Genomic DNA, 23533 nt, shown 5'->3' with positions numbered 1-23533 from the left:
GAAGTGTATTGTAATTGTTGTGTTGTTTTTTATTAAAAAAGAAGCAAGACAAAGGTGCTGATGCTATACAAAGACAAGTAAAAAAGACTACTTACAATTGGTCAAGAATAGACCATTGACAACATAGGTCATAACAAACCGCTTACAGTAGAATGTTTAGCAACCCACAACAAAGGTGGGTAGAAATTTCACCCACAACTCGAGGAAGAGTTTGGGAAGAGGAAGAACAATCTTTTCTTTGTCGATAAACAATAATCCATACAACACTATCATTTGGAACACTACGACAAGGAACATTATCACAAAGGGGAGCAAAAGGGGAATTCCCCTTAGCGAGACTATTTGCACAAGGAGTAGAATGTAGACTAGGTAACATGTCATCCACCAAAGCCTAGAGAAAGAGGACCCATAGTAGGGTCCACAACGCCAGAGGGGCCCACACTAACAACAAGAGGTAAAGTATCATCCATATAGCCTGAAGAGGCCACACCAATAGCAAGAGGCAAAACATCATCTTGGGAGGAGCCATCATTAGCTTGTGAAGAGTCATCAGAGAGGGAATTGAAAGCCAAGATAGTCAAGTGATTACCATTAGCATCCTTCCACCATGTGGTAATGTCTTTATGGTGTGAGAGAATAATTTGTGACCAAGTGACGAGGAGAGAAGCAACAATGACATCAAAAGGGGAGACTCACATAATCTAGTGATTGAGTCTATGTACTATCTTCAACCATGAGAACCACATCCCTAGAAAGAGGTACGAAGATGTCAACATTGATTAGAATGTGTGCAAATGTAGAAAGATCCATGGAGGAGGTGGTATCATCAATCTTGAAGAAGTAGCCGATAGAGTTGCCAATGACCTCAAAACAAGAAGAGTTGCCAATGGCCACAAAAAAAGAACTCTCCCAAAAATGAAAGGGAAGATTAGGAAGATGAATCCACATCGAACCCACAATTGAGTGGTTTTGTAAGAGGGTAAAAGAAGGTTGTCCAAGGTTTGACAAAGATGGAGTGAATACCCCAAGCCCATAGCTTGCTCAACACCAAATCACAGTCAACAAAACAAACAAAAGCAACAACAAAACAACCCTTATGGAAAATCTTAATGTTACAACAACTGAGTGCTTTTAAGAATCCATCACCCATCGATAAAAATTTGGGAGAGAAGGCTAAAGACTAGCAAATTTACACACCAACTTGCAATGTTGGTAGAAATCCACATTTTCCACTACATCTTAACCTCAAACCCCAACACGGGAAGTCTTGGCACAAGTAGGATAGGATATCCCCTTGGAAGGAGGGGGGGGAACCCACAACACCAACCAAAGACCTAGGACAAGTTGACTAATAGCAGGAGGCTTCATAGAGAGCAAAGCTACCACACCTATAGTAGAACTTGATGTGGAAGCATCACACACCATCAAAATCGCAAGTGTCGTAGAGGAATTAGGCATAAACCCAATCAAGAAGGGCATAAAACACCTAGGCACAATAAAACACACTCGCGAGTGGTAAGCACATGATAGCAATGATAGGAGCTGAAGTAGAGGCTAGATTAGTAATCAATGCAAGAGTGGGATTCTCATTCAAAATTGACACTGTGGGAGCCATTGCCTAACACTAACCTAGGAGAATATTTTTAATTTGAACTATTTGTGTTGTTTATGATTAAGGTAAGCAAATATTTTTTAAAGGCCCCAACCCGTGTAATAGAAAGAAAGATTAAGCAACAAACATTACAAAACCAAGAAAGACAACCAAGAGTAACAATGAAAGTTCAACAAAAGAAATTGATCCTTACAAACAACCAACCCAATTAGGGTTCCAAATTTTTTCACCGGACTAAATCGTTTAAGCACAATCTCAGATTTCAATCAACTGTACCAAGAATAAAGATGAACACAATAAGAACAACACACATAACACAAATATTTTGACATGGAAAACCCGGTCAAGAGAAAAACCAGGGTGGGAACCTACCCACAATAAGACGATACTTTGCAGTAGCATGTGTAAATATTACAATGGGGAATGCACATGCATTCAGGCACACTTCCTAGAGCTCGCTACTCAAAATAAGATGATCCAGAAGGCTCCAACCCTTAGGGAAGGTTCACTACCTTACAATAATATTCAAACTATAATTTGGATTACATGAACTGCAAAAATAACACCTGCTAATGCCTAATGACAGTTCCGGTTAAGCTCATTTGTCTTCCCTGCAACAATCTCTGCTCAATACATCATATCGAAAGATGAATTCATTTGTTCACACATACACCACTTTCTGATAATGTAGACACCACATTGACACCCAAATTACATGAATATAACACCTATTTATACAATTCAACAACCTTGACTACAAGGTCGGCCAAACCCTCAACCCTTAATTACAAAATTACATCACAATATACATGAATAAACCACCAGACCAATACAATGCTATAGATGACATAGCATGGACCTAAATCATATCCTTGAACATGCAACACCACCAAAAATTGCACCAAGATCAACCACAACATGCTTCATCACCGAAATTATCGCATAACACAAAGAATATCACTGGACCCATAGGATCTTCAAGAACATGCACAACGATCAATGTGGACCACCAAAACAAATAGGACATGATCAGAAAACACTAACAATAATGTTAGAGCCATCCAGAATAGCTGCACCAACACCACTTAATCAAATTTTCATCGATCAACACGCTAATACTCAAGAACATTTAACAACAACAATTCTGACTAGAAAGATAAATTGCAGAGCACCAAATCACGAACCATCTGAAATGAGGATACACATGAACATGCCAAATACTCTCCCAAATCCGCAACCAAAGGTATGATCATACTGGAGCACAATGGATCAAATACCAAACTCTGCTAGTCACAAAACACTGAAAACTGATCTCCATACCAGAATCCACAACTTGACCAAATCACCACATCTCATCATGAAATCAATAAATAATGAAGTAATCCTCATTAACAAACTAAACCAAATCAATTCTCCGCAATCGCCGGATTACCAAACAACTCTCTGCACATACCAAAACACAGGAATATGTTGACATCGATGACAACAACATATCCTAGCAGCATCAATATCCAACACTAGGATCATCAAAGAGATTCGTCTTCAAACTCCTCATTGTTGCACCACAAAACAATAGACACATGGATCTCATTCCCATACCTCTATTTACCAAAATGAGCCTCCAATAGAATGTCAAGGAGAATCCTCAATCCACTCATGGCCGCAAACATCTTCTATGCCATCAAAATCGCCGTTGTCTCCTCCATCTTTATCAATAGCATCTCCCTCTAAGGATCCACTATTAATATAGGATGAATAGTCATTGCAAGAGTAATTCGTTGCATTTGGGAAATGAAATGCAGTCACCATCACCTCACCCATAGAGCCTCCATCCCTACATTCCCAAACGACGAACATCTCCCTCCATGAGATGGTCCTATGTTGACTTTAGCTGTGTTATTGAATACTACATTGGTTTTGTATTATAAGCGTGAATTGTTCTACTCAAAAGAGTTTCCTCGATATATATTAATGTGTCTACTCTTTTGTTTATGTATCTTGTTTTCTTCTCTCATTCTTTTTTTATAGTGTTATTTTATGTGTTACCTTGTTGAAAAAATTCATAGATATGAGATTTACATTTATCTTCTCCAAGGGTTAATGTTGAAAATGAATTCATGGCTTGATTTTATTTTACAAACATAGTCTGTTTGCACTTGTATTGGACATTTTATTTTGTAAGTCTTATGGTACTAGAGGTATATATTGAATTTTTTCTTAACAAAATTTACATGTCATAGAGATTCCTTAGATTTTGTAATGATCATGTAGGAGTTTAGATCATGATTTGTGGTAATCTATTAGTTGTGCCATGATCATTTTGCTTGCATATTTTTGAAGCTTGCAATTTTGGAGTTGGTGTTTAACCTAAGATGATTAGTTATGTACCTATTGCTACTAGTTTATTTGGGTGAGGTTGTAGATCTCTTATTTATTGGTATCATATGTTCGAATGACAACACTTTGATGAGGTTTCAACAACAAGACTAAAGATCCTTCACTTTGAGTTGAATGTGGGTTTAGCATTAACTTAAAGTAGAGATTATTCATGAAGAGAGTTTGTATGGCTTGGTGCTTATTGGAAGGAGCAATCTAACTCTCCACTCCCAATCCATTTGACCAAAGATAATTTTAGAGGTATTGCCCTCTTAGTTTCTTATACTTTTTTTTTTTGTATTTTACTTTTTATTAGTATGAACCTTGAGCTACATATTTTAACTTTAGGGTGCTTATTTGATGATTACATGGAATAGTGTTAGTTTTCTAATGGGAGTAAGTATTGAGCTATGAATGTTATTACTATAGGAGACTCTACTTTGGATTGTTCCCTAGAGTGCATTTCAAAGTGTGTTTTGGAATTTTGTTTTTAGTGCAAAATATGGATTCAGGCATAATGGTTGTTAGTTTGATCTTTCCTTCTTTTGAGAATCTTACATGCATATTTACTAATTTATTGATTTTTTGCTTCTTGGGATTCAACTATTAGATGTTAAGGATTTTTGTTTGGAGTTTCATAAATGAGGATCTTACTTGTCATAGTGCCTAATGGTGTTAGCATAAGGGAATAATATGTGATAATTTTCAATTTTCTCTTTATGATCTTATATTTCTTATTTGAGATTTATTTTCATGTGAGATTAGATTTGAGGCTATGTAAGGCTATTTTGATCATTTTGTTTGTGTTCATTTATTATTTTAAACAACAATATGACACTTCTTAGTTTTTATTCTTTGTTATGAGGATGAGTTGTGAGAGTTGCGAAGATCAATGGCGAGAGTAAACATAAAAATCTTGGATGAGCTACACTATTTTGTAGTATTTTGGTTATAGTTTGATAATTGTCTATGCTCTTTGATATTGGTTTTGATGACACGAGCCACATCTTTATGAGAATTTTGGTAGAATTTTTGTTGCTTTGGTTTGCACTAGATCAAACATTGCTCATGTCGTGGGAGTTCTAGGAGGTAAATGTGTTCTTGATGACTATCTTTCATTGCACTATATTATCAAGGGTCTTCGAGTTATTTTTACTTTGATGTGTTTGTTACAATGGGAGATGGTAACTTTGAGAAGGAAAGTGGATTATACACAGATGAGAACTTTAGTGTACATTAAATATATCATGAACACAAATCTATTGGTATTTAGGATTAGTTGAATATGAGAAACTAGTTGAGGTCAATGTTGTGATTAGTCAAGAGTATGTGTTTCATAATTGATCCTATTTTGGTGGAGGATTCATTAAAGTTGGCTACAATGAGTATGCTCCAAAATTGGTTTAGTGGATTTAGAGTGTGCTTTAGAGTTGGTCTTGAGTGCACTTTGGAGTTGTAATGTGTATTTTGAGTGTGCTTTGAAGTTGATATTGTAAATTCCTCTATGAAACTCACAAGTACAATGGAGTGCAATTGGGATAACATGGTGGTATCCTTGACAATTCGTAGATTTGTTGGACCTTCCTTTTTCTTTTGTAAGTTATATGACAAGTGAAAAAATATTGAGTTTAGTTGTGCATATAAGTTGGAAGTCTTAATGTTTAAAATACTTACTTTATTTTGTTCTCACTAAGAAAATGAGGCATCCCACTTTGAGGTAACACTTTGACCACATGTTAGCTATCTTGGAGTTGTATAAAAGTAAGAGATTCTAATATCATTATGATATTTTTAGATGTGGGGGTTAGTTAAGAGCATTATTGTAGAGAGCTACAAAGTGGATCATGAATTCTGACCCAATTATTATGCATGTTATGATGCATCATAGATAATTTTTCTAAATGAGGTAAATAAAGAGTTAAAATGGGGTGCAAGAATTATAATTTTTAGACGATGTTTTTGGACCTTGCTTAGGCTTAGTAATGTTTTTTAGAAGTTTTTTTACCTCCTTGACTCTATTTATTGAGGAGTTATTGAGTTTTCATGACAAGATTATGCTCTTGAAACACTTTTATAGGTGTAGGATGATGTTCTCCATGTTAAAACATGGGCCTAGAAGTTTATTGCAACTACTATTTATTGTTGAAAAATACATTGGTTCTATGCTTTATAAGGTGAGATTTTTACTAAATAAGGTTTTCCATGTATATCAACATCTCATCTTGTGTCCATGCTTCTTTTCCTCTCTCATTTTTGTCCTTTAAGTGTTATTTTACATGTTTTTACATTGGATTGTTCATGGATACGAGATGTTTGTAAGGGTTAATGTGGGAGTTAGATTTGCACTTTGATTCCACTTTATGAGCATAGTTTAATAGAAAAGAAATTAGAGCATTAGATAAAGGTTTTGAGATATGACAATTGAGGAAAATATTGTTCTAATGATTTTGATGAATTTTGTATGCATACATGTATCATCAACCAAAATACTACTTTGTACAAACCTCAATAGGATGAGGTGATAAAATGGATAAATTGAACCTTGATTGAAAGAGTTAAAAGTATGTTATGTGATACATATTTGCATAGATACTTTTGGATAGAAGGTGCGAGTATTGCTTATTACTTGATAACTAAATCTTCTTCTAAGGATCTCGATTCAACACCTTATGAAGTATGGCCCCACAATAATAGGTTACATGTTTATTAGAAATGGTGAGAATGTTAAGAGTTATGAGCTTTGAAATACTCTAATCTTGAAAGTTGCATGTTTTATAGATGTAATTTTAGGGAGTTCGAAGCTATTTCTATTCCTAAACAACTAAAATAAAAATAAGAGAAAAAGATAATACATTTTGAATTAAAGAAAGAAGATGCATATGATGAAGAAAAAATGGATTGGAGGATGTAGAGGAGGAAGAGGGTTCAAGTAGAACTTCTGAGTAGGAAGACTAAGGAAGTTGAGCATGCAAAAGAATAAGAGGAAGACTCCACACTCTTTTAGGGATATCCACAAGACAACATAATCTAGTTGATTGGTATAGCCCACCAAATTATTGTTTGGTATTTGCTTTGTTATGTATTGATGATGAACCTATATTCTATGGGAAAACTATTGTTTTAGATGCTAGGGAGTCTTGACAATAAGTCATGTAGGAGGAGATAATAGATTTAAACTTGTGTGACACTTGGGATCTTGTTTGTTTACCCAAATGAAGGAAATACATTAATTCTAAATGGGTCTATAAAAAGAAACTTGGAGCAAATGGTTCAATGGAAAGGTACAAGGCTAAATTGGCAGCCAAGGGGTACACTTCAAAATAGGAAGTTGAGTTTGGTGAAATATTCTCTTATATTGCTAAATTATCTTTAATTATATTTCTTTTATCCATAATTGTTGCTTATGATTTTGAATTGAGAAAATGGATGTTAAAAATTATATTTTTGCATTAAGATCTAGAAGTGGAAATTTATATGTAACAACCTAAATGTTTTGAAGTAAAAAAGGAAAAAACACATGGTTTGCTAGTTGAAATGATCTATTTATAACTTGGAACAATCACCCTAGATATGGTATCAAAAGTTTGACTCATTATTCTTGAAGTTGGGTTTTGTAAGAAATGATGAGGATCATTGCATGTCCATTATATCCGTTGATGACCATATACAAATGATTGCCTTGTACGTGGATGCCATTTTTTTTTAAAGTAACACCAAAGGTATGATTAAGGAAATGCAAACTCATCTTTCAAGTGCATTTGAGATGAAAGATTTGGTGGGAAGAAAGATACATATTAAGTATGAAAATTAGGAGGGACCATGAGCACAAAAATCTTTGGTTGTCTAAGTAATTACGTGAATACTATTTTGTAGAGGTATGATTTATAAAACTATAAGCTAGTTATAATTCCTTTACTAATCGACTATAAGATTGGTTTAGACACATGTCCTAAATGTGAGGATGAGTTTGAGAATGTCTAATATGTCATATACTAGTCCCATTGGTAGCCTAATGTATGCCATGGTTTTCACTAGGACATATTTTGTCCAAGAAATGGGAGTGTTGAATGGGTTTATGTCTAACCTTAGTAGAGAGCATTATAATTATGTGAATAGTATACTTGAGTATTTGTGTGGTACATCTTTGATTATTATTTGGTTTATTCTAGTATTGACATGAATAAAATATTCAAAATATAGGGCTTTGTTGATGTAGATTGGGCCATTGATTTGGATAGTTGGAGGTGTACTAGTGGCTATATTTTATTTTTTGGTGATGTAGTGAGTTGGATGAGTAAGAGGAAGCTAATTCTTGCTTTATCCACCACTAAGGTTGAATATATGGATATTACCCATGTTCCCAAGGAGAAAATATGGCTACAAATAATGCATGCATGTAATGGTTTTGATTGCAGTTTATATTAGCTATAATAGTTAGAGTGCAACCAAAAGAGAATCCAATATTTCACACTTAAATGAAGCATGTGGATGTGTAGTACCACTTTGTTTAGGGAATTATTACAAAGGGATAGATTATATTTAGGAACACTGACACTCAAAAAAATGTTACAAATTCTCTTAATAAACTTATTAACACAAAAAAATTCTCTTGGTGCAAGGAGCTTACGGGTCTCATTTCTTGTACTTAATTACTTTTTATTTTTCTATGGATTCATTTACAATGTATGATGTCAAGTGATAGAATTTTAATATTAAGGTTTCATCAACCTTATAAATCCTATGCCAATTATTATTCCAACATCCTTGTTAAAGTGTCTCTAGATGGCCACAAAATTATTGGTGTAATATTTTTTCACAGATGGTTTGTAAATGCATTCATAAGGGATGAAGGGGTTATTTGTAACCAATATTAATCACCTTCTTAAGTGGGGGTGCTTGGAAAAGAGTGTCCATTATTGTTGACAAAGGTAACTCTATATTTTGGATGGAAAGTTATTTGGGCATTGTGTTTGTTTCTCTTCTATTTTTGAGGGAGAATCCAAGTGATAGGGGATTTAGTTTTTGCAAGAGGGCTTTTGGTGCTACTCTTGTTGTGGGAAACTAACTGTTGTTATCCTTCCTCAAATAACTATATACATTGGAGCCTTGGGATAAAGGTTTCACATCAAATTTTGAGTTTTCGAAGGTTCATAGGAGTTGTAGGCTAAAGACAAAGGAGAAATGAAGTGTGTTGAATTATAATTTCTTTTGAAGATAATAAATACTTGGCCTCTTTTCTTGGTGGAGTTTTTTTCCCACAAATTTCACCATGTTGAATTGGTGTTGATATGTTTTAATGTGGTTTGCTGATTTCTTTTATTGTTGTTTAGTTTCATTAAACTTCATATGATATTTAACAATTAAAATTGAATGACTTTTCATGATTAAAAAATCTTAATTTCAAATATATAAAATTGATTTTCCTATTTCCATCTAATAGTTGTTTACCTTTTCCTCCCAAAAATATTTGTTCATTAACTCACTTGTTATCATCAACACACATAATTGGGTGGAGAGACTTTCCAGCCATTAGGATGCACCATGACATTGATGGCTAGATGCTACATAACTAATGTTTTGACTTCTGTTCGATGAGGACTGTTATTAAATTTGTTTAAGGTGATGATACAATGAACATGATAGAAGCAATCTTCATCCACGAGAGTTCAAAACTTCAATGTAGTATTTAGCCATCATTGCCATAGTGCATCCTGATGGTTGAATAGTCATTTTCTAATTTGGTGATAGATTCCTTGCTATTTCCATTTAGAGATATATTCATTAAATTAACCATTTCCCCTAAATTCCTACACAATTCTTGTCATATGTTGAGTCAAGATCGATAATGGCTTGACTTGTTAATCTTGTGCTTGTAGGAAATGTTGCCAAATTTATGGATGATAGACTTACTTTCCCTACCTTCGTCTCTTTCATGTTTTCACTCACTTTCCTCTTGGCCTTTGATATTTTGCATATTCTTGTCAATCAATTATAGTAGGATCTAGTTAGTTTTAATGCTCGCTTCAATTTCCATCCCTCAATCTAAGCTTTACCTTGACCTTGCAACATCTTACTTGGACTCCTCTTAGGTCCTTTGTTAAATAATACTCGTTTCACCATTGAATAGTCTTGTAAACTCCATGACCTAAGCTTTACCTTGACCTTGTAACATCTTACTTGAATTCCTCCTAGGTCCTTTGTTAAATAATACTTGTTTCACCATTGAACTATCTTGTAAACTCCATGACCTAAGCTTTACATTGACCTTGTAACATCTTACTCAGATTCCTCCTAGGTCCTTTCTTAAATAATACTCGTTTCACCATTGAATTCTCTTGTAAACTCCATGACCTAATGACCTCAAGATTTAGTAAAGACTTTTAATCTCCTTTCAAGAGAAGAATTCAAACTTGACCTCTCAACTCATGAAATTAGGCTTGTGCAATTTTGCAAGACAATAGTAGCCATTTCACTACAAACATAAGTAATTGTTCAATAGAGGTAAGTGCTGATTAGTTCTTCATATCATAAACCTATGCCAAACACTTGATTATGGAACTTGTCAGTGAATGAAATACTTGATGACCCAAGTATACAGTGAAAGCTTTGATGCAGAGGGCGTTTATGCAGTGAATGAAATACTTGATGACCCAAGTATACAGTGAAAGCTTTGATGCAGAGGGCGTTTATGCTGTCAAGTAATGAATAAAAAGAATAAATTGATTTGCTCAACATTGAGGAAACATCTATCTAGTCAACTAAAACACAACTATTACGAAAGATAACACTTAACTTTTTTTTTTGAAAACTCTTCTTATATGTGTTGTATTTTAGTTGCTTGGATAGCCCCAAGTTAACCATGGGGATAGACCATGTGGAAAGTTATAGCTCAAAATTAAGCAAAACAATTGGCTATTAGGTGATTGCAAGGCAAGTTTATTTAACAATTCAGGGTTCATAACAAATTTCTCAGCTGACCGTATCCCCAAAAATTCATGCTAAACTGACCAAAGACTTTAATTCTTATAGTGTACATTAAACGTTCAACAAGAGGTACGGTCCTTGAACAAGGACAAGTGGGGAACCAGTCTTTCCTATACAGAAAGCGTACACAGTTCATCCTTTCAATATGACCACTAAAATGGAAGTTGACTACAACATTCCCAACATGGAAAAATATGTCCTGTGTTCACTTTCAGCTGATATTTTCTGTCTATGTTGTGTTAAATGTTTGTTTGTTTGTTCTTTTCTGAGATGTCCTCTGTCATTGTGGTATCCATTCCTGTTTTCTGAGTCCTTTGCCCTCTGCTGCTGTCAGTCCTGTTCATTTCCTAGTTGCTCATATCTAAGCCTGCTGTGATCTTCCTCATGTCAGTTTTACAATTTTGTTTGAATGGATGCAACCATTTTACATGATATCAGCATCTCACTATCCCTGTCTTTTAACTAGTTGATTCCAATATGTTATAAAAGTACACATATACCTAAAAATTGCCATGGGTCAAACTGGCACAAGTACAAAATCTATACCCTCAAAATGCTTTGAAATGAAAATAGATACAAATTAAGGAGTGGACCATTCTTGGGCACTTGGCAAAGTGCCTGGTTTTATTTTAAAAGGAAATACATAAATATGTATAATGGAAAGACCTTTTCCTATTTGGATGAGAATGGCTTTGAATTTAGTAGTATGGAATTCTTTCTTCTAGTGGAAGACTTTTGATAAACTAGACAGCATAGAAAGTGAGTTAATTTGAGTCACCAATTATCAAATTTACTTCCAAAAGTGATCTATTAGTTTTGTCTATTTGTATTAATACTTTTTCACATTTGCCTTATAGGTTTTGTACTTGATAAAGAGTCTAGGGAAAAAATGGAAATTGTTTTACAAATAAGCAATGAAACAAATTATTATTTTTAATTAAAAATATAATATATTTCATTAAGTTTAAAAAAGTTACTTAAAATTTGATGTCATGTGTTAAGTGATTGTGGTGGGGAAAGAAGGTTATTATTAGTTGTTGTAGGTGAACTATTTATAAAAGCACCTAACTAAAAAATTATTATGTTTTTACTTTAAAAAAAAAATGATATCTGCGGCAAAAGATTTTAAACATTTTTCAAATTTTTAAATATTTACCACCACATCCTCCTATTCTTGGGATCCCCTTTTACATCAATACTCCTATTTTTGGGATTCATTTTTATGTCAGTGCCTCTATTTTTATTAGTATGTAGATACCATATATTCCCTAACAACACAATAACATGTCCAAATAACATGTCCTTTTTGTCTATTTAAGATAATGGAGAGTAGTTTTTTTTGTTTTTATTTGTCAGTTATAATAAATAAAAGGTGAATAATTTAGAGACTAGGTAAACTAATGATTTTTGACAATTTTCACATAGATTCTATTTTTTTTATTTTTATTTTTGAATATCTTTCTATCTTGTTTGGTTATTTTAGTAAAGTTTTTTTTTTCAAATTTTTATTTATATTTAATATTATGGTTATTTTTTCTCATTAACTTGTGTTAGGTACCCGTGGGCCACAAAAAAGAGAAATTAAGCATTCTAGTAGCCAATGGGCTCACTAGATCCATCAATTTATAATTGTATTTCTCAAGTTTCTAAAAATTCACTAAATCTTATGCCAATAGATTATTCTCTTCTTTAAAAAGTATGCAACTATATATTCCAAGAAGAGCCATCTAACATACCTCTTAAGACTCTAATGGATTTCCTTGAGATTTGTAATGACACAAAAAATACTTTGTAAAATTTTGAGAAGATCTTAAAATCATCAAATTTTTAGTCATCTCCATGAGTGAACCTTCTTCCTTTTCACCTCTAACCATTTATGCTCAAGGGAGTGCATGAACCACAATTCATAATCCAAACAAGACTTCCTAGTAAGGATCACCCCTTCATTCAAAGGCTTTGTGATAATAGGTGCCTTTGCATTAATTATTGTATCCATAAAATGATCAATTTGCATACATTGAGAAGTGACTTGAGCACATCCTTTTGATTTGACATTATCCCATAGTAGTGAGAAAGTAATATCCCAGTCCACATATTTCCCCAAAGCAGTCTCAAAAATAGCTTGGCTATTTCAATCCTACATAGTAACCTCAAAAGCTTCCTTCTCTCATTGTGGGAAGGTAGTGAGATGATGAGATTCAACTCCTTTCCACTAAATGGGAAGATATGCATAGTTTTTAGCACCCTAGGGAAGATATGATCACATGTTAGCAAAGTGTGAAGCCATATTACCATATTCATAATAAAATCAATATTGAAAGGGGATGTTAACATGATCTAGTTTTTACACCTACGATCTCGTACCTTTTTTAGAATTATTTCTCTAGGAACTCTCATAAATCTGAATCTATTTCCACACAAATTTGGGCACAATTGTACATGCTTTCCTACACAACATCTAATGATTTACCTAAAGAATGCTTGATATAGCCTCATAACAAGAAAAATATTAGTTATTTAATAAAAAATGGAAGACACCCAAACAAGAGTAGAGGGGAAATAGTCTTTAAGAGGATTAGAGGAGGGGTACCATGATTTTAGTCTCAAGGTGTAATCCTCCCAAGACCAAGGCCCAAAGCTAAGAGTAGCATTCTTGCATTTTGAATACATACATTCCACTATGAAGAAACCTTGGTTGGGCATATGGAAAGATATCATTCTACTCCTTCACTAGATATTTCTAAAGATCCAAAATCTAGACAAATAAACTATGAAGATGGGGCCAAAATCTATTGAATATACCAATTAAAGCATGTTGTATCATATTTTCTTCCTACATATCTACTTCATCATCGCACTAAAAATTATTTTTGGGACACGATCTAGTTTTTTTTTGGCAATGTATACTACTACCTTATATATTTGAGACTTACACACTTGCCAATACAAATCTAAATTATTAGGGAATATTCAAAATATTATCACTATCTTAACATTTCCTTTAAGAATTCCACAATCCATAGAAACACTCCTAAAGTTACCAAAATAACATCACAATTTTTTTGGATGGCTAGTCAAAAGAAGCTTTAAAATTATGTGATGCCTTGGTGCCTATCATGATGCTAGAAGGATTCCCCATAATGATTAAAAACTACCATTAATGATTGTGTGAGCCTTCTCAAAAGGAGCTAGAATCTACTTGGAGTTTGAATAAGCACTTGTAGGCATGACATGAAGAGTTGCATACTAGAAATTAAGATTTGCATGGATCAAGGGATCAAAAGCTTGATTAGATCTTGAAGAGGAGGAAAAATAAGTGCATTAAATCACAAAAAATGGTAGCAAAATTTCAAGATTGACTAGTAGATATTGTGAAATTTTTTGTCTCTGTATTTTTAAACCTTAGAACTATTTTATTTACTTTAAGTTATTATGATTATTTTTGAATAAATTTTTTAATTAGTTTTTTAGAAAATTTGAACTCAATTAGATTACGCCTAGATCTATTTTTTTAGAAAATTTGGACTCAATTACATTACCCCATTTACAATGAAATCACTATTTATTTTTGATTGGGGGTGTCTTATTACTTCCTAGACTTCTATCAATATTGAAATTTTGAGATCTATACCAAGTGGACCTACCTCAAAGCTAATTGGGTTAAATTAAACTATTCTAGGTCTTCTAGGTGGAGAGAAATTATTAGGGATAATAAAGGGTGTTATTTGGTAGCTTATGAAGGATGTTTGGGGTTTCAATGCAATCGTGTGGTAGAAGTTAAGGTTGCCTTCTAGGTATTCAATTTGCGAAAGAGATTAAAGTTTCTAATCTAATTACTAAGGAAATTTCTCTTAATATCACTAATTGTCTTTAAGAATCTCTTCACCTTCTTGGAATATTAGTAGCATCATTAATGACTTAATTAAACTTTTAGATTCTTTCTTTGAGTTTAGGATTGAGAACATCTTTCAAGAAAAAATTACATAGCTGATAAGTTGGCCAATATGAAAGTTGGGTTAGATGGTCTAAGGCATTGGAGGAATGCAAACAATTTACCGTTGGAAATTGTTGGACTTATAAGCAAGGTTTCCTAATGATTTTATATTGATAATGGATAGTATACATTTTATGGACTTCTTGTGTTATTATTTTGTTCACATGGATTAGAGTTACTAATGTAGCTAGGAGATTGAGGATGATCCTTTACCTTTAATTTTCTCATGGCTCCTAATGAAATTTTATTAACCTTTCAAGTACAAATTACCAGTCAACTATTTTAATTATTACTTCAAGGGTGTGCTATCATTTAGCTGTGCTAATTATTACATCCAAGGTGTTAGTCCATATTTTTAGTTAATCAAGTGTATTTTGAAATTTCTATTTTCCTATTTTAGTTTCTTTCATTTGGTTGCATTCATATGGATAGAGGTTGAGTTACATGTCAATGAAGAGGTTTGGTACCATGGATGAAGGACTATGAATTGAACCTTCCTCTTGTGAAGAGACAAAGAAGAAGACTACATTATGAAACATCCTCCACAAAGGGTGGGATTACATCATGGAGTTGATAAATGGGTTTGATCTTTTGCTTTAAAGGGAATTTGTAGTGTATTGGAAATGAATGAATGTAAAAATATAAACCTATGTCACACTTTTATAAAGGAAATGACCAACACAAACACAAATTTTTAATTTCGATCGCATAAACATGGCTTTAATTTTGAATTTCAAAATGATGCAAACTAAAGAAATGTAGAACTCTTGATGAATTTTATGCTTGATTTTTTTGTTTTTAAATAAAAAGTGTTTTGATATATATTTTTAATAGATTAAGGAGAAAAAATTAAATTGCTAAAAAGTTCAAAAAATGTGAGGTCAATGAGATTTCATAGAAAAAGAGCAAACAATTTTGTTTGCACCCGATTTTTTACCCAAAAAGATAACTTCAAAATCTAGTGCATGGAAAAAAATTCAATGAATGTTTTTCTTGTAACAACATTTTAAAGTCAAACTTCACCAAGATGTCATATTTTCATGAGACATCAACTTTTGTCCTTTTTTTCTTATCATTTTTTAAAAACAAATTATGCCATTTTGGAGACAATTCTCTCCTAAATAGTGTGTCATATATTTTTGAAAATATTTTAATATCTTTTGATATATATAAAAACCTACTTACAATAAATTAAAAAAACATAACTAGTCTCACGTTTGATTATAAAAACCTACTTACAATAAATTAAAAAAATATCAAATAAAACTAATCAAAATATCAAAAAATATATTTTTGTATTCTAGACTCTAAAGCTCTACTAAAGGATATATTTAGATTTTCATGAAAGTTCCCCTACTTGAAGAAAATCAGAGTTGAAATTGAAGTTTTTTTGAATTTTCTCCAAAAGAGGGGTAAAGCTACCACATAGGTAACCACATAGACACTTTTGATTGAAACACTTTCGATTCAAAGTATCTTGTCTTAAAATTTACATGTAAATTCAAGAAAGAATCAAAATTTTAATAGATAATAATATATTTTGTAATTTTGAGTGAAAGTGCTTCACCCACAACTATTGATGCCACATATACACCACATGATTTTAGGTGAAAGTATTTCACTAAAAATAGTTTAGGGCAAAATTTTTTCACTAGAAGCTACTTTGTTGGCCAAAAGTGTGACAAAGATCAATGCTTATGAAGGTGAAGCAAAAGTCTAGAATTCAATTGTTTACTGAAGGAGATAAAAATACTAAACCTTTTCATTAGTCTACCATGAAACACAGAAGCAGGAACATAATTAGAAAGCTAGTTAAGGATGATGGTATTGTTCTGACAAATGAGGATGAAATTGCAAAAGACAATATTTCTTTCTTCTTCAATTTACATAGACAAATAGACAATGATAATGAAAAAAATGAATGACTTGCTGGAAGTTATTCTAGAATTGATCACAAAATTAGATCTCAAGGAAATGTTAAAACTTGTGACCCTGGAGGAAGTTAAAAAGGTGGTTTTATCCTTTGGTGCTTACAAACCCCCTAGTCCGGATAGCTTCCCTCTTGCTTTTTTTTCAAGATTTTTGGGATTTCATTTATGATGACCTTCTCAATATGGCCAAAGATTTCTTCAGATCTGGTAGACTCCTCAACCAAGTCAATGCTACTTTCATTGCTTTGATTCCTAAAAAAGAAGATGCTACCTCTATGCAGGATTTTAGACCTATTAGTTTGTACATTACTATTTATAAAATCTTATCTAAGCTGATTGTTAATAGGCTTAAATCTGTCTTACATAAGTTGATAGCCCAAAATCAGAAAGGATTTGTTCAACGAAGACATATGATGGATGCAACCTTTACTACTCATGAAATAATTCATTTAATGATTAAGTAAGAAGTTGGGGAAGCTTCTAAAATTGGGCATCTCTAAAGCTTATGATAGGGTGTCTTGGCCCCTTTTGATGGAGGTTCTTAAAAAAAAAAGATTTAGAGGGAGATTTTTAAAGCTTATTTCAGCCTATGTTATTACTCCTTCATGCTTTGTTTTGGTAAATGGTGTCCCTAGAGGATACTTCTCATGTGGTAGAGGTCTACGTCAAGGTGACTCTTTATCCCCAAATCTTTTCATATTGGTGGTTGAAGTGCTTGGTAGAAATTGTGAAAAAATCCTCGGACTAGAAAGTTATAAAAGGTGTGAAGGTTGCCTCCTCTTTGCCCTCAGAGTCTCATCAACATGACATCATTCTCTTTGGAGAAGCCTCAATAGTGGAGGCTAAGCATTGGGAGGCTATTTCAAATAATTATGCTAATGCCTTCAGTCAACATATTAACTAAAATAAAAGTAAGAAATATTTCTTTAATGTAGACACTATCATCAAGCAAATAGTTATGGATACTCTTGGGTGTCAATCAACTACCCTCCCAACTTCATACTTGAGGCTCCCATTGGTATCTAAAGCCCCTAATAACTCTTCTTGAAACAACATCATAGAAAGGTTCAAAAAAATGTTGGCAGGATGGAAAGGTAAAATACTGAGCCAAGCTGGAAAGGTTCAACTCCTAAAAGCTTCCCTTCAAAATATCCCACTTTACTATCTTTCTTTGTTTAAAGTACCGAATTTAATTGCGGACAAGATAGAATAGATCCAAAGAATATTTCTCTAGACAAGGACCAAGGAGAAATCAAGAATCTCTCTAGTTAGTTGGGAGAAAGTTTGTGCTCCTAAAACCAAATGAGGATTGGGCATACAAAGGCTTAATTTTTTTAACAAGGCTCTACTTTTGAACATAGGGTGGTAGTTATTGGAGGGATCAGAGGATTGGATCAAAATAATGAGGGCTAAGCATCTCAATGGTGATCATCAAAGTGCCTTCCTCCATGCTCTTAATCTTTCTTATGGGTATGCTATTTGGAATAGTATTCTTAAAATCAGCGAGGTTCTTAAAAAGGGTATAAGAAAAAGAGTGGGGAATGGTAAGGATACCGTGTTCTGGGAGGATGTTTGGGTGGGGGATCTCCCTCTTAACTTTGTAATTTCAGTTTATGGTCTCAATTAATTTCTTATTAGAAATTTGAGGAGAGAGTCTAGGAATATATCAACTGGGAAGAAGAAAGACCTAAGTGGAAAGACCTCAAAGAATAACTCCTCCATAAACAACTTGTTAATGGTTTGGTTGTTGCTTGGGAAAAAACATTAAAGAAATTACTGATAAATTGGGAGAATCTTCTCTTTTTGATCAAGGAAGAAAATATGAGTGTGATTGGAAGGCAAATTCATTAGGAAACCTATCTGTTAGGTCAATTTATTCAATGCTTGAACTTCCTCTCATTAGACAATAAAGCCTTTGATTGGAGAAAGGTATGGATCCCCAAACTTATTTGCTAAAATTAATTGTTTTTGGTGGATTGCTACACATATAATATCCTAACTATTAATAACTTGAATAGAAAAAAAATTCCAATTTGTTAATAGATGTCACCTTTGTTATTAAGACAGTGAAAGTATTGATCACATTTTCTTCCACAAACCCTTTGCCCAAGAGGTGTGGTCTTTAATCAAGCCCTTAATTTTGGTGGAATGGATCTTTCCTTCCTCTATGCTTCATTTCATAGACTTGGAGCTTATGCCCTTGTAATCATATTGTTTTCAAGGAGTTATGGAAGTCAATCCCCCAATAGAAAGAACAAAATAATAGGATATTTAGAGACCAATTTAGAAGCAACACAAATATTTTTATGATCATCAAACACCAAATAAAAGAAAAAATAAATGCTACCTCCTTTCAATACTTTAGGGATTTGCCCAATCTGTAGGAAATAAGGACAAAATAGCTTTGGGGTATTCAACAAGATCCAAATAGGATCAATCGGATAAAGCATAATCTCAAGAAGAACATGTTTTGGAAACCTCCTATGATGGGATGGGTGAAATATAATTTTGATGAGTGATCCAAAGGAAACCCAAGGATGGCAGGGGTAGGGGTAATTTTAAGGGATCACTAATACGAGTAGGGTTAAAAACTTGAAGCATCTTTGTTTTCACATCTTTTCACATCCTCTTATGTGGGTAGGGTTAAAACCTCAAAGTAACTCATGACATATTTTCACATCCTATGATGCTCCAACTCCCTACAATTCTTAGCTTACTTTGATTTATTTATCTCTCAAAAGTTATTGATTTAATTGAGGATGATTTCACACTTCTATTTTTGTTGTTTTGAAGTTCTTAATGTTAGTAAAGGTGTCTCAACCTTGCTCCTAATGTAAAAATTATATATGTGCAATGTTTGGGTTATGAAATAAAAAAATTAATTTCTAGGATATAGAACTAATTTTAGGCTAAAATAAATATTGAGTTATTGCATTGCTTCCAAGGGTGTATATTACATAGGTCCCTTTGAGATCTACAATTCTTAAAATGGAGGCCCAAATTGACCTCCCATAGAAACACATGGCCTATAGAAGTTGGGCATTGTATATAAGAAATATGAAATATAAAATGTGTTAGACACATAAAAGAGATAAAAGGTGGATTACACTTTTTTAATAACTTATTATGCATGTTATGAAACATCATAAGACATATATGGTTGGAGACAATGGAACCAAAATGGAATACCCAATTTGGTGAGTGGATTATAATAAGGTTTTGACAAGTGGAAGCAATATGCTATTTTTTGTTGGAATTGTCATTAATGTTAAAGGTGCAGAGATGATATTGTCATTGATGTCAAAATATTTGAATAAATTTGAAGGAAAAGTTAGGGCAAGGTTGGAAGATACAAAAATGGTTGAAGACAATACTATTGACAAAGATTATTACGAGTAATTAGTAAATTTAAAAACAACATTGATGCCAATCTCCTTTACCTTACTCACAAAAGTGTTTACATATATAAATATCAAGTCAAAGATTATTATGAGTAATTAGTAAATTTAAAAACAACATTGATGCCAATCTCCTTAAGGTGGTTTCCAGTGCCATGACAGATAAAGTGCAAATTGGTTAGAAAAATGTTTAGCATGAAGGCAACAAGAAGATGAATGATTTTATTATGGGAAGTGCTCATAAAGATAATTGATATTATACATAATTTAAGTTTAGTATTATATGTAAAAATTGAGAGATAAAAGAGTTTAAACAAAAGACAATGCTTTTTTATTAAAAAGCAATGATAACTAGGGTGTCGACCCTTTACATAGTCAGAGACTATCAATAACACAAATACAACAAAAACCCTATAAAACAACGACAACCTAGATCCAACTCAAGGAGGGGTAGGGACACCCGAGCCTTGACAAGGAGGGGTTTGGGGGGGTGGGAAAAAATTCCCCTTCTGCCTACGACAAAGAACAGTCTAGGCGATACTGTTACTGGGACTGTCAAGAGAGTGATCAAGCGGTGAGGTCCCCACTTGGGAACCATCAGTAGATTCAAGGGAGTGTAGCCGCAAGGTAGTAGCCAACTGCTGCAAAACAGCAGGGGGCTATTGCAAAACAATAGTGGGTTGTTGTAAAGGAGTGGCTTCAGGAGCAGGAGCAGTAGGTGTAGAGTGGGGCTACAAGTTAGAGGCGACATGAGTTGAGTCCAAATCAAGAACAACAAGGGTTGAAACCTCATGAACAACAAAAGCATTGTCCTCTTGAGAGGAGTCATTCAAAACATATTCAGAAGCATTGATTGTCAAGTGATCTTTAGTAGCGTCCTTCCACCAAGTAGCAACACCTCTGGGGTGAGAGAGAGAACAATCTGAAGCTAAATGATCCGTTGAGAAGCACCTTTGGCAGTGAAAGGGGAGGCTCTCATAATCTGACGGTTGAGTCCATGTAACCATGAGAACCACATCCTTGGTGAGGGGTAGAGATATGTCGACATCAATTAAAAGGCGGGAAAAGGTAGTAGGACCCATGGAAAACGTGGTGTCATCAACCTTCAAGAAGCTGCCAATGGAGTTATTGATGGCCTCGAAACAAGAAGACTCCCAAAAATGGAGGGGAAAGTTGGGAATGCGAACCCAAACCAGACGAATAGTTAGGGATTCGGTGAGGGGTTTTAAGGAAGTCGTCCAAAGCTTAATAGAGAGTGATCCCCCCAAGCCCACAACTTACCCAGAACCAAATCCCAATCACGAGTAGAGGTAAAGGAAGCAATGAAAAAACCTTTAGCACAAGGAAAAAGCTCGATGCCATGAGCAACTAAAGGCTTCCAAAAAGGTCCAGAAGAGAAGGCCAAAATCGAGCAAATCTGCAGACCAAAGCGCTGCGTTGATAGAAATTAACATTTTCCACAACCTCCTGGCCACAAATCACAACAAGGGAGGTCTTGACACAAGGAAGTGGACAAATACCTTTGTGAGGAACAACTTTTTTGGCCACACGAGCAAAGCCTCACCCAACAACAAAGGAAGGAGGTTTGGGAGGAACAACCACATCGTCGACAGTGGAAAGACCCCCCAAACTAGCATTCACGACATCAAAAGAAGAGCCAACACCAACACCCAAGCCCTCAACAAACGTAGGTTGAACAAAGGGCTCGACGGAAGCCCCAACAAGAATGGCCCAGGGGGAGCAGAAACCCCATCAACCGTGCCGTCAGTGACGCTTGCAACACCAACCACAACAGAGGGAGGGGGGCATCCACCACAATGAGGAGCAAAGCCATTTTAAGTGCAAATTGGATAACGATTCAAAACGCGAGCGGGAGAACCATTGAGAACCATTTGTCTAATTGTGTTATCGGTATATTTTTTAATTAAATGTTATCTCTCAACATTTGTAATAAATTAATAATGTGAATAATAATAAAAATTTAATAATGACTCTCAATGCTGAGAGCCATTTGCCTGATTGTGTTATTTGTCAACGTTTGTAAAAATTTAATAATGTGAATAATGACATATCTTGTCATCTCTTACATATTTTTTCTAAAGTTAAATATTCTAATAAATTTATCGTTGAGAGACATCTTTTTCAAAAATATATTTTACCATATTTTAAATAAATTTTTAAAAAGATTGTCTTCTTTGGACCAAGAAAGAAAAACTGCAATAGAAAAAGACGTTAGGAACTAGGCTAACACGGGACGAGCAAATCAAAGGAGAGCTCAACCATTTCCATTGGTACAGATCCAATTTTTGTAATGGATTAGAATAAGATGATATTCTTTATATACAAATAACTAATTTTTATTTATTTATTATAATATATTGAGGGTATTTATTAATTTCTATTTAATGTTAAAAGATTGTGGGATGTCTATTAAATTATTAATCGATCCCTCTTTTGATTTTGTCTTAGAGTATTTATTAATCAATCTCCAACTTAGTATCAAGATTGTGAAGTCATCTGAGATTTTGTCTTCTTACATGTAATTGTGCTAGAATTTTTCCATATATTGATGTTTTCATCGTTGAGGAGGGAGATTGACTGGTTGTAAAACCCTAAATTTTTCTTTTTTCATACATTTTCTGTCAATTAACGACATATACACCATCTTGAAAAAAATATCTTTCGGCTTATTTTACATAGATTTTTTAAAATATAAATATGCTAGTTATGCAACATTGGAATATGTCAATTTTTATCCCACCATATTAAACTGTTAATAAATATGAATTGCCATAACAATGAATCTAATATTTCATGCAAGTACAAAGTATAATGAAGTATCATCATTGCCTTCATAAGCAGGTCAAACAAGACTGTACAGGTGCATTAAGACGGTTGTCAATGTCCTCCCCAAAGCATTGTTAATATTTGGGTTAATGCAAGTTAATCCAACTTGGCACAATAAATGTTAGATTACGATGCCCTCTTTTCATGCCAAGGTTGCTCTTTGGTGCTAACAGTTTCCTTCACCAATGCACTTTGTTGTCTTTTAAAATTACACCATCCTGCTTTTCAAAGACGTCGACTGCAACTGGCAGCCTACTATTTCCAAATAATCCTCCACGCTGTGTTTTTTCTAGGTAATTAATTTGACCATGAATTATAGTAAGATAACAATGATTTGCTGGCTATCATCAGGTTCACCTAATTGAATTTTTTGGCATCTTGAAAAGCTTAA

Source organism: Cryptomeria japonica, chromosome 3, assembly GCF_030272615.1.
Source record: "Cryptomeria japonica chromosome 3, Sugi_1.0, whole genome shotgun sequence".
In the NCBI taxonomy this organism is placed as follows: domain Eukaryota; kingdom Viridiplantae; phylum Streptophyta; class Pinopsida; order Cupressales; family Cupressaceae; genus Cryptomeria; species Cryptomeria japonica.
This window is presented reverse-complemented; position numbering follows the sequence as displayed.